Consider the following 12,008-nt stretch of genomic DNA (forward strand, 5'->3'; position numbering starts at 1 on the left):
TATAAAAAAAACGATTTTAGCTATATTTTCATGTTAATGTTCTCTGCTGTCAAGAAGAACTTCTTGGGTGTGCTTCAAGCCCTTGTGTTGAAAAGACCTTCCCATAGCTCCGTAGCTCGGAAGGCTCGACGTCGGTTGTTTGTGTGTTAAGCCCTCTCCATAGCATCGTAGCTCGAGAGGCAACGAAAATCAATACTAACAGAAAGAAGATCGGAAGACATTTGATGGTTGAGTTCGTCGCGCCTATTCCGTAACAAATTCATGAACTAAATGATTAAATAATTAAAAATCAGACTACGCTATCATTGCAGCATTGCGTTTAACACCTCATTTTATAAATAAATATTATTTGGTTTTATCTTTCCACAGCCGGCTGTCTAAGATTAAACCATTTCATTAAAAAATTAACAACAGTTAAACGGGAAATGTCTCATCCGCAGCATCCGATTGTTTGCCTTGAGAATAAAATATAATACCTTTCAACAAACACTATGATTTTGGGTCACATCATTTTGGGTCACATCATCATCTTCTATTATGAATCCTGACCAAACACCCTATCCTACTAACAAGTTTTCAGGTTCCTGGCGCTCGTGGGGTGTAAGCACAGAGTAAATCAGCTGCCCTAGTAGCAACCTGCGCTAACTAACATTCCCGTCCCTTAAAACCGAGATCTACAAACTGACATGGCGGGCGCCGTTGGTGGCCAATGACTGTTACCTATTCGCAACTGATCTTGTTTTGGCAATCATAGTTTTTATATCTTTTCAGCGCATTCATACATGCTGTTGATAAGGGAAATATCACTTGATAGTCGAAGCCTATGATCAGTAGTGCTGAAAGGATATTACGGTTCTGTTCAGCAACGGAGAAGGACAACCATGGGTGGTCTCTCATGCTCATGCTCATGCTCTGCTGTCAAGAAGAACTTCTTAAAAGCTCTTTGAGTGCACTTAACGGTTCTTACCCTATATCTCACTTGGTTTATAATATAGCCTCTTAGGGTCTTCGGGGGCCTTAAAGATTAGCGTAATTAGTGTACTCTAATCACTGAAAGAGGAGTTAGGGCGGATGCACGTCTGCCTAGAAGGGTCATTTTCTTATTTAGTAAAAAGAAAATCATTTTAAAATTAAGTGTTTTTGTATCATTGCATGGTTATTTGCAAGTGTATTAGTGCAAACGGTATTTTATTTATTTTTTATTTGTATTTTTTGATTTGGCTCAAACTTTGTGGGGGCCTTCCCTATGACCAAAGAAGCTATTTTGTGTCATTAGTTCACCCATACAAGTCTCCATACAATTTTGGCAGCTGTCCATACAAAAATGGTACGTAAATATTCGAATATCTGTAACTATTGAATGAATTTTCTGATCAATTTGGTGTCTTCGGCAAAGTTTTAGGTATTGTTGAGGACTATTGAGAAAAAAATAGGTACACGGAAAAAAAGTACCGATTTTTTAATTGATTTTTTTTTTTAACAAAACTCAATTTCCCAAAATACGTATTTTTTTTATTTTCGAGATTTTTCGATATGTTTTAGGGGAAAAAAACCCGCAACTTTTGAGCCATAGAGAAACATGGTCAAAAAATCAGCCGCCGAGTTATGACTTTTTGAAAAATAGTGATTTTTGGAAAAAATCTAAATTTTATGCAAAAACAAATCTGACGTATTTTTTTTATGTAAAATTGAATTTGCAATGGAAAAGTACATTACAGATTTATATAAAAGGCTCTGTTTTCAAGATATAGCCACCGAAAGTTTGATTTTAGCGAAATATTTGCAGTTTTTCGATTTTTTAAAGTAGAGCAATTCTCCACGAAATCGGTCTTTTTTTTAATTTTAATTTTTGTATTTTTTAATCCGACTGAAACTTTTTTGGTGCCTTCGGTATGCCCAAAAAAGCCATTTTGCATCATTAGATTCTCCATATAATTTTCCATACACATTTGACAGCGGTCCATACAAAAATGATGTATAAAAATTCAAAAATCTGTATCTTTTGAAGGAATTTTTTGATCGATTTGGTGTCTTCGACAAAGTTGTAGGTATGGATACGGAATACACTGAAAAAAATAAGACACGGTAAAAAAAATTTTGGTGATTTTTTATTTAACTTTTTGTCACTAAAACTTGATTTGCAAAAAAACACTTTTTTTTTTTTTTTTTTTTGATATGTTTTAGAGGACATCAAATGCCAACTTTTCAGAAATTTCAAGTTGTGCAAAAAATCTTTGACCGAAATCGAAATATTGGTCGTAAAAAATTTTCAACTTAATTTTTCGTTGTAAAATCGAATTTGCAATCACTATTTTCATTCAAATGATAAAACCTCGTGAATTCAATTTTTAAACTTTTTTTATTTTTTTGGTCAGAGCCGAGGGACATAAATTTCAAAAAATATTTGCAACGGCCTAATTTCACAATATTTTCTGTTTATGTTCTATTCCAAAAATATCAACAATAAATAATTACAGTGGCGATAACTAAACAAAAGCAGAGTGCTCTATACTATCGTTGAGTCATTTACGGGGAATAAAATTACATTTCCACAGAAAAATACTAGTTGAATCTGGCACGTTCATGTGGTTTGCGGTTTGAGGTGTGAGAAAATTGAGCCACAATTGCAACACGAGAGTGTTTCAAAATCAGTGAAGAGAAGAAAAAAAAAAGTCTTGAATTTGTTTTGTTCTTCTAGCATTCGAGTTTATTCGACGCGAAAAATCGCCCTTGAGCACGTCCTCCCTCCACCCCAAATTGATCGATATTACTCCACTCGGTTCAGTCTGGAGAAGCCGTGAATGGGCACCTCCCTCTCTTCTCCCCCCCCCCCTTTTCAGTTTGTCTTTCAACAAGTGCAGCAGATTGAAAGCTTGAAATATAAAGTATAGTAACAAAATATCCGCTCAATTCGCTTTCCCTCACACTTTTCTTCGCAGCCACTTTCGCGAGGTGATTTGAATAAACCATGATATAGATCGCGATTTTCTTCTTTTCAGTTTTTCTAGTGGTGGTGGTGGTGGTAGTGGGGGAGCTCTGGAAAATTGGTAAGGCGAATTACGACGCTAAACAGAGGCTGAGAGTTTTTCCTTCCCGCTTTTCTTTTTTCCGCTTGGTCGAAGCGAAAAAGATTCCGATTGAAATGATTTATTTATTTTGGCTCTCTGCTAAAACTCCACACAGCCTCTGGTCGTCGTCGGAAAGGAGGAAATGGCATCGACTTTAACGCCGCCTTCAAAAGGTATTTTGTTTACAGGAGGGCAGCAGTGCGAACTCCTCTGCCACATTCTTTGTCCCTCTCTCACTCGGAGGCGTTTGTTTGATTTATTTATAGAGAAAGGAGCGTTTTTCTTATATAAGAATGTCAACCGGGAAAAGCTGTGGAGAATTTTGATTAAACGATTTTGGGCTCGATTGGGCTTTGGAGCTTTCTAAACACGTTTTTTGAAAGTGTAAACAACAAATCACCGTGTTAAGGTTCAATATTTCCTCTGCAATCACTTAATTCTGTGTGAAGATTTGATTCTGCTTGGAGCAGATGACGATAGCATAGCATAGCATAGCATTACGGGTCTGCACCACGCTGTAGGGGGTGCCACAATGGTCAATTCAATATTCTTAGACAATTTGATTGCTGCCCGGTACAACCAAAAATATCTGAGAACGTAAATTTCCACACTGTGCTCCAAGGCTACGCCCATACAGTCCCGTGGGGATTTGGGAGGATGTTTTGTTGTTCACTAGTGGCAAAAGTGCAGGAACCCATGCGACTTTTAAAAGTGAACGGAATATTTTTGGGAGGTTTGGAATGGGGGTTAGGGGAATTTCATCGGGCCGATGAAAATGGTTGATTGCGTAATGTATTAAATGATTTGGATGTTTGTAAGTGTAAATGTGAGTCTGTAGTGTATTATCTAATAAGCATATAGTTTTGTAGTAATAATAGATAATAAATATAATAAATATAGTTAAAAGAATAAATATAATAAATATTATAAATATAATCAAGATGATTCCAGGAAGCTGTAAAAAATAGCAGTAATATAAAATATAAATACTCCAGATGGTTCCCGTGCTGTTTTAGAAAGTTTCGTTAATTTAAGCAATTTGATCATATATTGTATGAGAAGATGGTATGTTTTAAGAAAGGAATAGGATAAGGAATAATATGAACATTTAAATAAATTATATAGTGAGTAGATAAAATTACATGTAGACAGTTAAATTAAAATAATTCCAGGAAGCTGTAAAAAATAACAACAATTTAAAAACTAATACTCCAGATGGAACAAATAAAACAACAGAGACACAAGTATCCAACCACGCGGCTTCGCACCTTCCACAGAACTCGATATGAACACGATCACGAATACAGCACAAAAAGAACTCCACAAATATCCATCTTCCGGGCAGTGTTGCTCACCTCATACTCCTATCAAAATATTTTAAAATATGACTTCAAATTTTAAAATTCTAAAGGCACAAAAAAAAGCAGAAACCTAACATTTTAAACTCGAATTAAGTGTTGTAATATTAAATGAAGACGCGATGTAACTAAAGGAGGTTATCAATATGGAACGAGGAAACATGACCCGCGAAAAATCCTGAAAGAAAAGCATGTAATTAGAATTGCCTCACCAAATTATCACTCGATTATACTCTGTCACGTTATTTGTTTAGACCTTCATTCAAACACTCGCTTTTTCTTAGGGTCGAGATGTTTGTGAATGTACACAATATTTTTGTTTTTATTTCACTGAAAATTCGCTTACGAAACGAAAATTGGCAGAGCACGTCGTTCACCAATATTGTAAAAAAAAACGTATTGATAATTTTCCATTTAACACTCAAATTTCCCTTTTAAGAATTCCTGAGAGCACTCAGAAATAAAAAAAAATAAAAAAACATTTCCTTCCACTCTTTTGCACCACGGCAACAACTCTAGACAGAGTGAGAACACAGATTTTTTAGTTGCCAGCAAATAAACGACTTTTTCCTTCACAAATCCTAAAACCATAATCTCATTTGGCAACTCTTCCTTTCATAGCCTTTTTCAAGTAGCCGTCAGAGCCGTCTAAGCATCTGCGCTCTCTTTCTTCTCTTCTTGGCACTACTTTTCTTTCCCACACTATTTTGATTTTGACACGTAAATGCTTTTCTTTGTCACACCATAAATCGCACACGTCTGAGAAAAAAAAAAACATCGCACAACAAGCTGTCACCAGCCAAAACTTCTGGAGGGCATAGCTCCAGTTCTGTCGCAAAATTAAACTAATATTCCGGACAGTTTTTCAAAACAAAACACTAAAAACACCGATCAATACAGCTGAATATCCGAGTATTTCACGAACATAAACTTTAAAACATTTTTGAACGTTTTGCCAGCTTTTTCACCGTTTGCCTTATCGACCCGTTTTGACATTTGCGAAAGGAACACGTTGAAACGAAACGCGACGCGATGCACCAATGAAGAAAACAAAGAAGACAACATTAAATTATTTGAAAAATCGTGTTAAGCACAACAAAATCCTTCATTTTTTTGGAAATTTCTCATGGAAACACTAAAAGGGATCGTATTATAACTTTTGCACATAAATCCGGCTCATTTAAAACAGTTTTTCACTACTAAATCACGAAATGAATGGACCGCGTTTTAACCGATGAACCGCCCGCTACCACAGACTAAACAGACCCCCGATTCTGCTTGGAGCAGATGACGATATAACATAAAATGTTTTTAACATTTACATTTTTCGTATTTTTACAATTTGATAGAGTTTTACTCTCGGTAACGTATTTTAAATGTAATCATGCATAATTAATTAATGCAGAACTATTCATTTGTAATACAGCTGCAAAGCTGATTCCGAGATTAACAATAATCTACAAGCATTCGATAAATGCAATTCATGTGATAAACAAGTCACTTTAACCTTCTGGGGATGCTTTTTTTTAAATGTCAACAAAATTAATCATTAAAGTCGAGGGAGCCAAATCACGTGTACCGGCGCCTTCCGGAAATGACTATTTCAGTTTTCAATGGTATTTATAGGGGATCATGCGGCGAGAATCCCAGGAGGTCGTTTCATAGATCAATATGCTAGACAAAACACAGCAATTCATCAGGTTGAGAGGTTTTGCTTGGAATAATTTCACAAATGTTAAATATGACGCAAATTAGTATATTGTTAAAAATAAAAACTAACTTAATCCACCTATGTGATTGAAGCCTTCCTCACTCATTACCATCAATGGCTGTACACAAATTTCATCTATTTTTTAGATCTGGATTAAAAAGAACATAAATATCACTTAAGTGGCCATATCTCGAGACAGGGTTGCCAGATCTTCAAAGTTTTGGACTCGTTGGTAAGGTCTTTTGATAATCTAACCAACGATGGGTCGGATATTGGATCCGGACATAGTTTACATACATTTAAGTGAGATCCGGCTTCCAAAAAATACATCAATATCACTTAAGTGGCCATATCTCGAGACAGGGTTGCCAGACCTTCAATGTTTTGGACTCGTTGGAAAGGTCTTTTCATAACCTAACCAACGATGGGTCGAATGGTGGATCCGGACATAGTTTATATACATTTAAGTGAGATCCGGCTTCCAAAAAGTACATCAATATCACTTAAGTGGCCATATCTCGAGACAGGGTTGCCAGACCTTCAATGTTTTGGACTCGTTGGAAAGGTCTTTTCATAACCTAACCAACGATGGGTCGAATGGTGGATCCGGACATAGTTTATATACATTTAAGTGAGATCCGGCTTCAAAAAAGTACATAAATATCACTTAAGTGGCCATATCTCGAGACAGGGTTGCCAGATCTTCAATGTTTTGGACTCGTTGGAAAGGTCTTTTGATAACCTAACCAACGATGGGTCGGATATTGGATCCGGACATAGTTTACATACATTTTAGTGAGATCCGGATATATATGAAAACACATTTTTATACATAACTTTTGAACTACTTATTGAAACTTCAATCTGTATAAAACTCGATCTATGGGACCCTAAACCAAGTCGAATGCAACAAGTTCGGGTCAAATTGGTTCAGCCAGTGCCGAGAAACATGAGCTAGTTTGTTGGTCACATACATACATACACACACACATACACACACACATACACACACACATACACACAGACATTTGTTAAGTTTTCGATTCTGAGTCGATATGTATACATGAAGGTGGGTCTACGATGTGTTCATACAAAGTTCAATTTTAGAGCAGGATTATAGCCTTACCTCAGTGAGGAAGGCAAAATGCTTCCTCAAATGAGGACAATTCATAAGTTCAAATCTATGGCGCAATAGATCTCAATTGAAAATCCTTTCCCCGTGCTTCGAGGAGCGTTTCAAGATAAGGTAAAAACGGGGAAACAAGTTGGGTCGTGTGGGTGGTGGGGTGACACTTATTACGAACCGATAATAGAATATATACTATATAGAGAGAGAGAGGTGGAATAAGGTGGTTGTGTTTTGTGCCGCAGGAAGAAAATTTGACGTCAGCACTCGGGCAACCTGAGCTTCTCTCGATAGAACGACGCAATAGGAGGGAAAAAAAGTGGTTGGTTGGCGGCTGTTGTGAACAAGTTCCAATTGTTCCTGTCAGAGTGTAATATAAAGGAAAGCAAGGTGAAACTGAAGAAAAGTACCTCCGCGCGATGGTATGAAGCACTTTTCAATATCGGTTCGGTGAAGTGGAAAACTTGAGTTGTGCGATTGATGGATTGGGTGTAGCGAGAGTTTCTACTTTTTTTTACAATCAATAATAAACTTTTGTAATTTTCATGTTCAAATCTGACGATTCCTTTGAAAGTTTAATAGAACGGCATCAACGAAAGTTTGTATATCAACGTACGGGATTTGTGCAACCGATATTTAAACCAAGCTCTTTCAAGTGAGCCAACATGCCATTAAAAAAATGCATGATTTTATTCAGAAAATTTAGATTTATTTTCAAATTTTTGATGACGAGTGAAAATATCATATTTTGTGAAAATGCTGAGTATTATTGAAAAAAAGCAACATTACTATCAAAGTTCATGAAAAATTACCGATCATTCGATACTCATATTGCAATCAACTTAAACAAACATATTTTTCAAGATGCATTTTAAAAATCTACACCCAGAACTGGACATCGGCATACGAGAGGATAAAGAGCAAGATTCGGTAGTAAAATGGTACTGTGTGCGGTCTGAGAGGATAAATCCCGAAATTACCGCGAGTACTTTACTCATGGGTTCATCTTAAAAAAAGTTCATCTATCAAAAAAGTACTGGTACCGAGACTCGAACCCAAGACCGTATGGGCCACCATGGTTCGGTGACTAAGTGGCGGTCATTTGTCCATATAAGCCACTCAATAGGAAGAACTGTTCCAATGAACGAATGGACACGCGAGAGGACTATACTCTCGCAAAGTAGCACTTTCCTCACGTTTCTTTTCGTGAGGACTATCCCCTCGTTCTTTAACTTTGGGTGTAGGAAATACTGTTTGGACTCGATTATCCGAAGCCTCGATTATCCGAAGTTTTGATTATCAGAAGTTCGATTATCCGGAGGTTTGTAGGGACTTCGGATAATCGAATCATGACCATTATTTTCTCACTTTTAACATTAAATTTGAGTTTGCGACCTCATTTTAGCCAAATTTGAATATTCAATTGCCTTTTATATAAAAAAAGTTTTTTTTTCAATGTTTCAGCACCGCCATTTTGGCCGCCATCTTGGATTTAAAAATTCTAAATTATTTTAGAGAATATTATGGGTCATAGATAAGTTAGACAATTAAAAATTGGACAACGAAAAAAATGTTTTTTTTTTTCGTGATTATCGATTATCCGAACATTCGATTATCCGAAGTTTCAGAAGTTTGTCCAAGGCCTTCGGATAATCGAGTCTGGACTGTAATACATATTTTCGTGAAAATATTGACGCAATTTTTGTTGTAATGGATAGCTGACATCATCCCGATTCCAAAACACGAGAATTTTTAAAAGTTTGGATAATTTTTCATATGACGAAATGGCCTCCTTTTTATATTTAATTTTTTTCAGCATCCACATGAGAGTTGAAAGGTTAACTTTTCAGCACTTATATTGAAAAGAAGTACTGTTTTGGGGTTAGGCACATATCTTGAATTTAAATAACATTCATGCGAGGAAACAAACGTTCACTAAAATAAATTATTCTAACTGAGTTTTCAAGAATTTCAAACAAAGCGTATTAAATTCGTTTCAAAACTTGTTTTTTTTTTGTAGCATTATACTATTTTGTGATTTTCATATTTTCTAGTCACAATTTTTGAATGTTTTTTTCAGTAGCTTATTTTTTTACTTATTATTAACATCAAATTTGAATTCTGTGACCCCATTTTAGTCAAATTTGAATGGTTGATTGCAATGAAAATTCCCAAATTTTTGCCGCCATCTTGGATTTAAAAATTCCCATTCACTTCAAAGTTTTTCAGCAGTTGTTGAACAATAAAAAATTAGACAGCGAAAAGAAAAATAAAAATTGACTTAACATAGAGGATGTTAGTCAAAAATCTGCAGCCTTAAAAAATACAATTTTCAAAACATCTGCCGAATAACAAACAAGTAAAATCTTTCAAATACTTTTTGAAGATAAAAAAATAAGTCGAAAAAAGGAATGGGAAAATGTGGATGTTTGACAAATTTTTAAATCGATGTTCGTTTAGAGGTAGGGTTGAGTGGTTAAGGGTTAGAAGTCATGAGCAATTAATATTACACTTTTTATCGAATACTTGACTATGTGTATTTCAGAAGAAACAAATTTGTTGTTTGGTTAATATCATTTAAATAATGATAAAAAAGCAATGATTCATTAATGTGTTAGCATATTTGTGGAACCGGATATTTTTCCAATAATAAAGCCCAAATCGTTTATTTATCCACAATGAGTAAGTACAAACAATCGACCGAATCCCACTGATCCAATTAAAGCACTGGTGTACCAATGATAACAACAATCCCAAATGTGTTCGCCCAAACCCAGGTCTCTAATCTATGTTTGGTTAGATATTGTCTTTCCCTGCTGGCCAAAAATAACAGAAACAACAAAAAATAAATAAAAAGAATGCTGCCTCTTAATCAGCAGCAGCAGCAGCAGCACTTCCTTCCCTGTTTATGTTTTATTCTCTCTCTTTCTTTCTCTCTTCACATCGCAAATGTGCGAATGCGAATGTGAATCGAATGGGTGGTTTGGATTAGAGCAACGCGCGCGCGGACAAATAAAAGAAAAAAAAAAACAAGGTGCACAAGAAAACCGGCACATTTGTTTACCTTCCCAAACCGATGTTCGACCACCCCTCCCCTTCTCCTCCTCTTCACGCTGTAGGGGAAGGTGGGGAGAGACTGGGCCATCTGCCAGCAGAACTAAAACCAGCAGAACTAAAACCAACTGAACATTGGAGTGGAGAGAGAGAAGGGGAGTAAATATTTGTAAACTCACCTTGAAATAGCTTAAATAGCGCGTGCTTAGACCGCGACTAAACTTAAGCCGCTCGCTCTTGTTTAGGCTTGATGGTGTTTGAGTGTGTGAGTGGGGTTGTGTACGCGGACGGTTTAGCCGGGGAGTCGCCGCCGCTGCTGGAGGTGTGGGTGGCCTCCACGAACCCTAACAAAACGCACTCAGCCAATAACTATAATGAATCACTTTTCAATTAAGTTCTTTTCACAATCGGCAACACTCTACTCTCTCTTTCTCTGCTTGTTTCTCTTTCTTGGAGATAACACTCGCTCGCTCTATCGCCGAATTTTCAGCGCACGCACACACACAAACAAAACAATGCCTGCCGTCTGTATGTGTGTGTGTGTTTGTATCGAGGGTGGCGTGGAAAAACGAACACCCAGATAAGTGAGTTTTCCTTTTGGCCTGAGCTTTCTTCTTGATTTTCTGATTTTCCCGCACGCACGGCCTGCTAGAATTGCTTGCCGACACACAGACACACGTGCGCACAGTGCACGCACACACTGCCAAATTCACACAAACACACACAGGCGCGCACGTTTTTTTTTTTCGGGGAGCTATCGAAGCTGGCACGGACTGCTTGCTGCTTGTTTGCCTCTTCTGCTGGGGTTGCTTCGATGGACGACGACGGAAAACTCTCTCACACTCCCCAAAAATACAAGTGTGAATTCTGTGGGGCTTGGAAAATGCACCACCCCTGCCTGTGTGTCTCGGCCTGCGTTTTTCCTCGAGCTTGAGGAGATTCGTCCGGAGTCCGGAAATCTGGACCACCTTACAACCTAGTAGATCGTCACAGCAGTAGCTGCGGCGGCCGCAGAAACCTTCTTCGCCAGAAGCATGTCCTCGCCCCGTTGGTTTGACATTTTCACGGATCCCTTGGAAAATTCGCCAAACTGGTGGTGGGCGCTCGGAGATTTTCACTTCACCACCAAAACTTAGCAGGCTGGCTGTCAAAGGATTTTCCACAAAAGAACCCAACTTGAATCCGGGAGAGACGGCCTGGCCAACCCAAGATCCGCAAAACTATCTTCGGAACAACAGGGAACCAGGGGCACACGACACGACGGGCGACGGACCACGGATCCCGACGGCGAGACTATGACGAACGACACTCCAAAAACATCTGTCAAGCTGAGGCTCAGAACCGACCGACGAACCGCAGCTGAGCTGAGCGAGGAGAGCAAACAGCAAAAACGTTCGAGCAATTTTCTTTGGGTGTTATCAGCAGCAGGCCAGGCGGTGTGCCATTTCTCTGAGAGCGCGGTTTAGTTACCCTCCAACTTCCTACCCTCCAGATATTTTAAACGGATCTTTACCCTCCACCCTCCAAGTTTCCAAGCAACTTTTTCAAAACGGCGTATGTTTTATTTGATTTAATAAACATACAACTTTTGAAAAATTACTCCTGGCCAAAAAATTTATTTGAGAGCTCTCCAAAGAATATACTCGATCAATTGTAGAGAAATCTCTTGCAACAACACCACCACCAACCGC

The 12,008-nt window shown here is 37.7% G+C and overlaps 1 protein-coding gene across 3 annotated transcripts in view; it reads right to left on the minus strand.

The window, feature by feature from the left end:
- Window positions 1-11,682, minus strand: part of LOC6040513 (1-phosphatidylinositol 4,5-bisphosphate phosphodiesterase) — a 73,381-nt gene extending 61,699 nt beyond the window's left edge. For 2 of the 3 annotated variants that reach the window (XR_005278939.1, XM_038265987.1), the window contains exon 1: window positions 10,497-11,682. The gene's annotated coding sequence lies outside the window, so the exon portion shown is untranslated. The remainder of the gene's footprint in view (window positions 1-10,496) is intronic. The other variant, XM_038265985.1, reaches the window with a different exon arrangement.
- Between the last annotated feature and the right edge of the window lie 326 nt (window positions 11,683-12,008).

The sequence above is a fragment of the Culex quinquefasciatus genome, chromosome 3, assembly GCF_015732765.1.
Source record: "Culex quinquefasciatus strain JHB chromosome 3, VPISU_Cqui_1.0_pri_paternal, whole genome shotgun sequence".
NCBI classification, from domain to species: domain Eukaryota; kingdom Metazoa; phylum Arthropoda; class Insecta; order Diptera; family Culicidae; genus Culex; species Culex quinquefasciatus.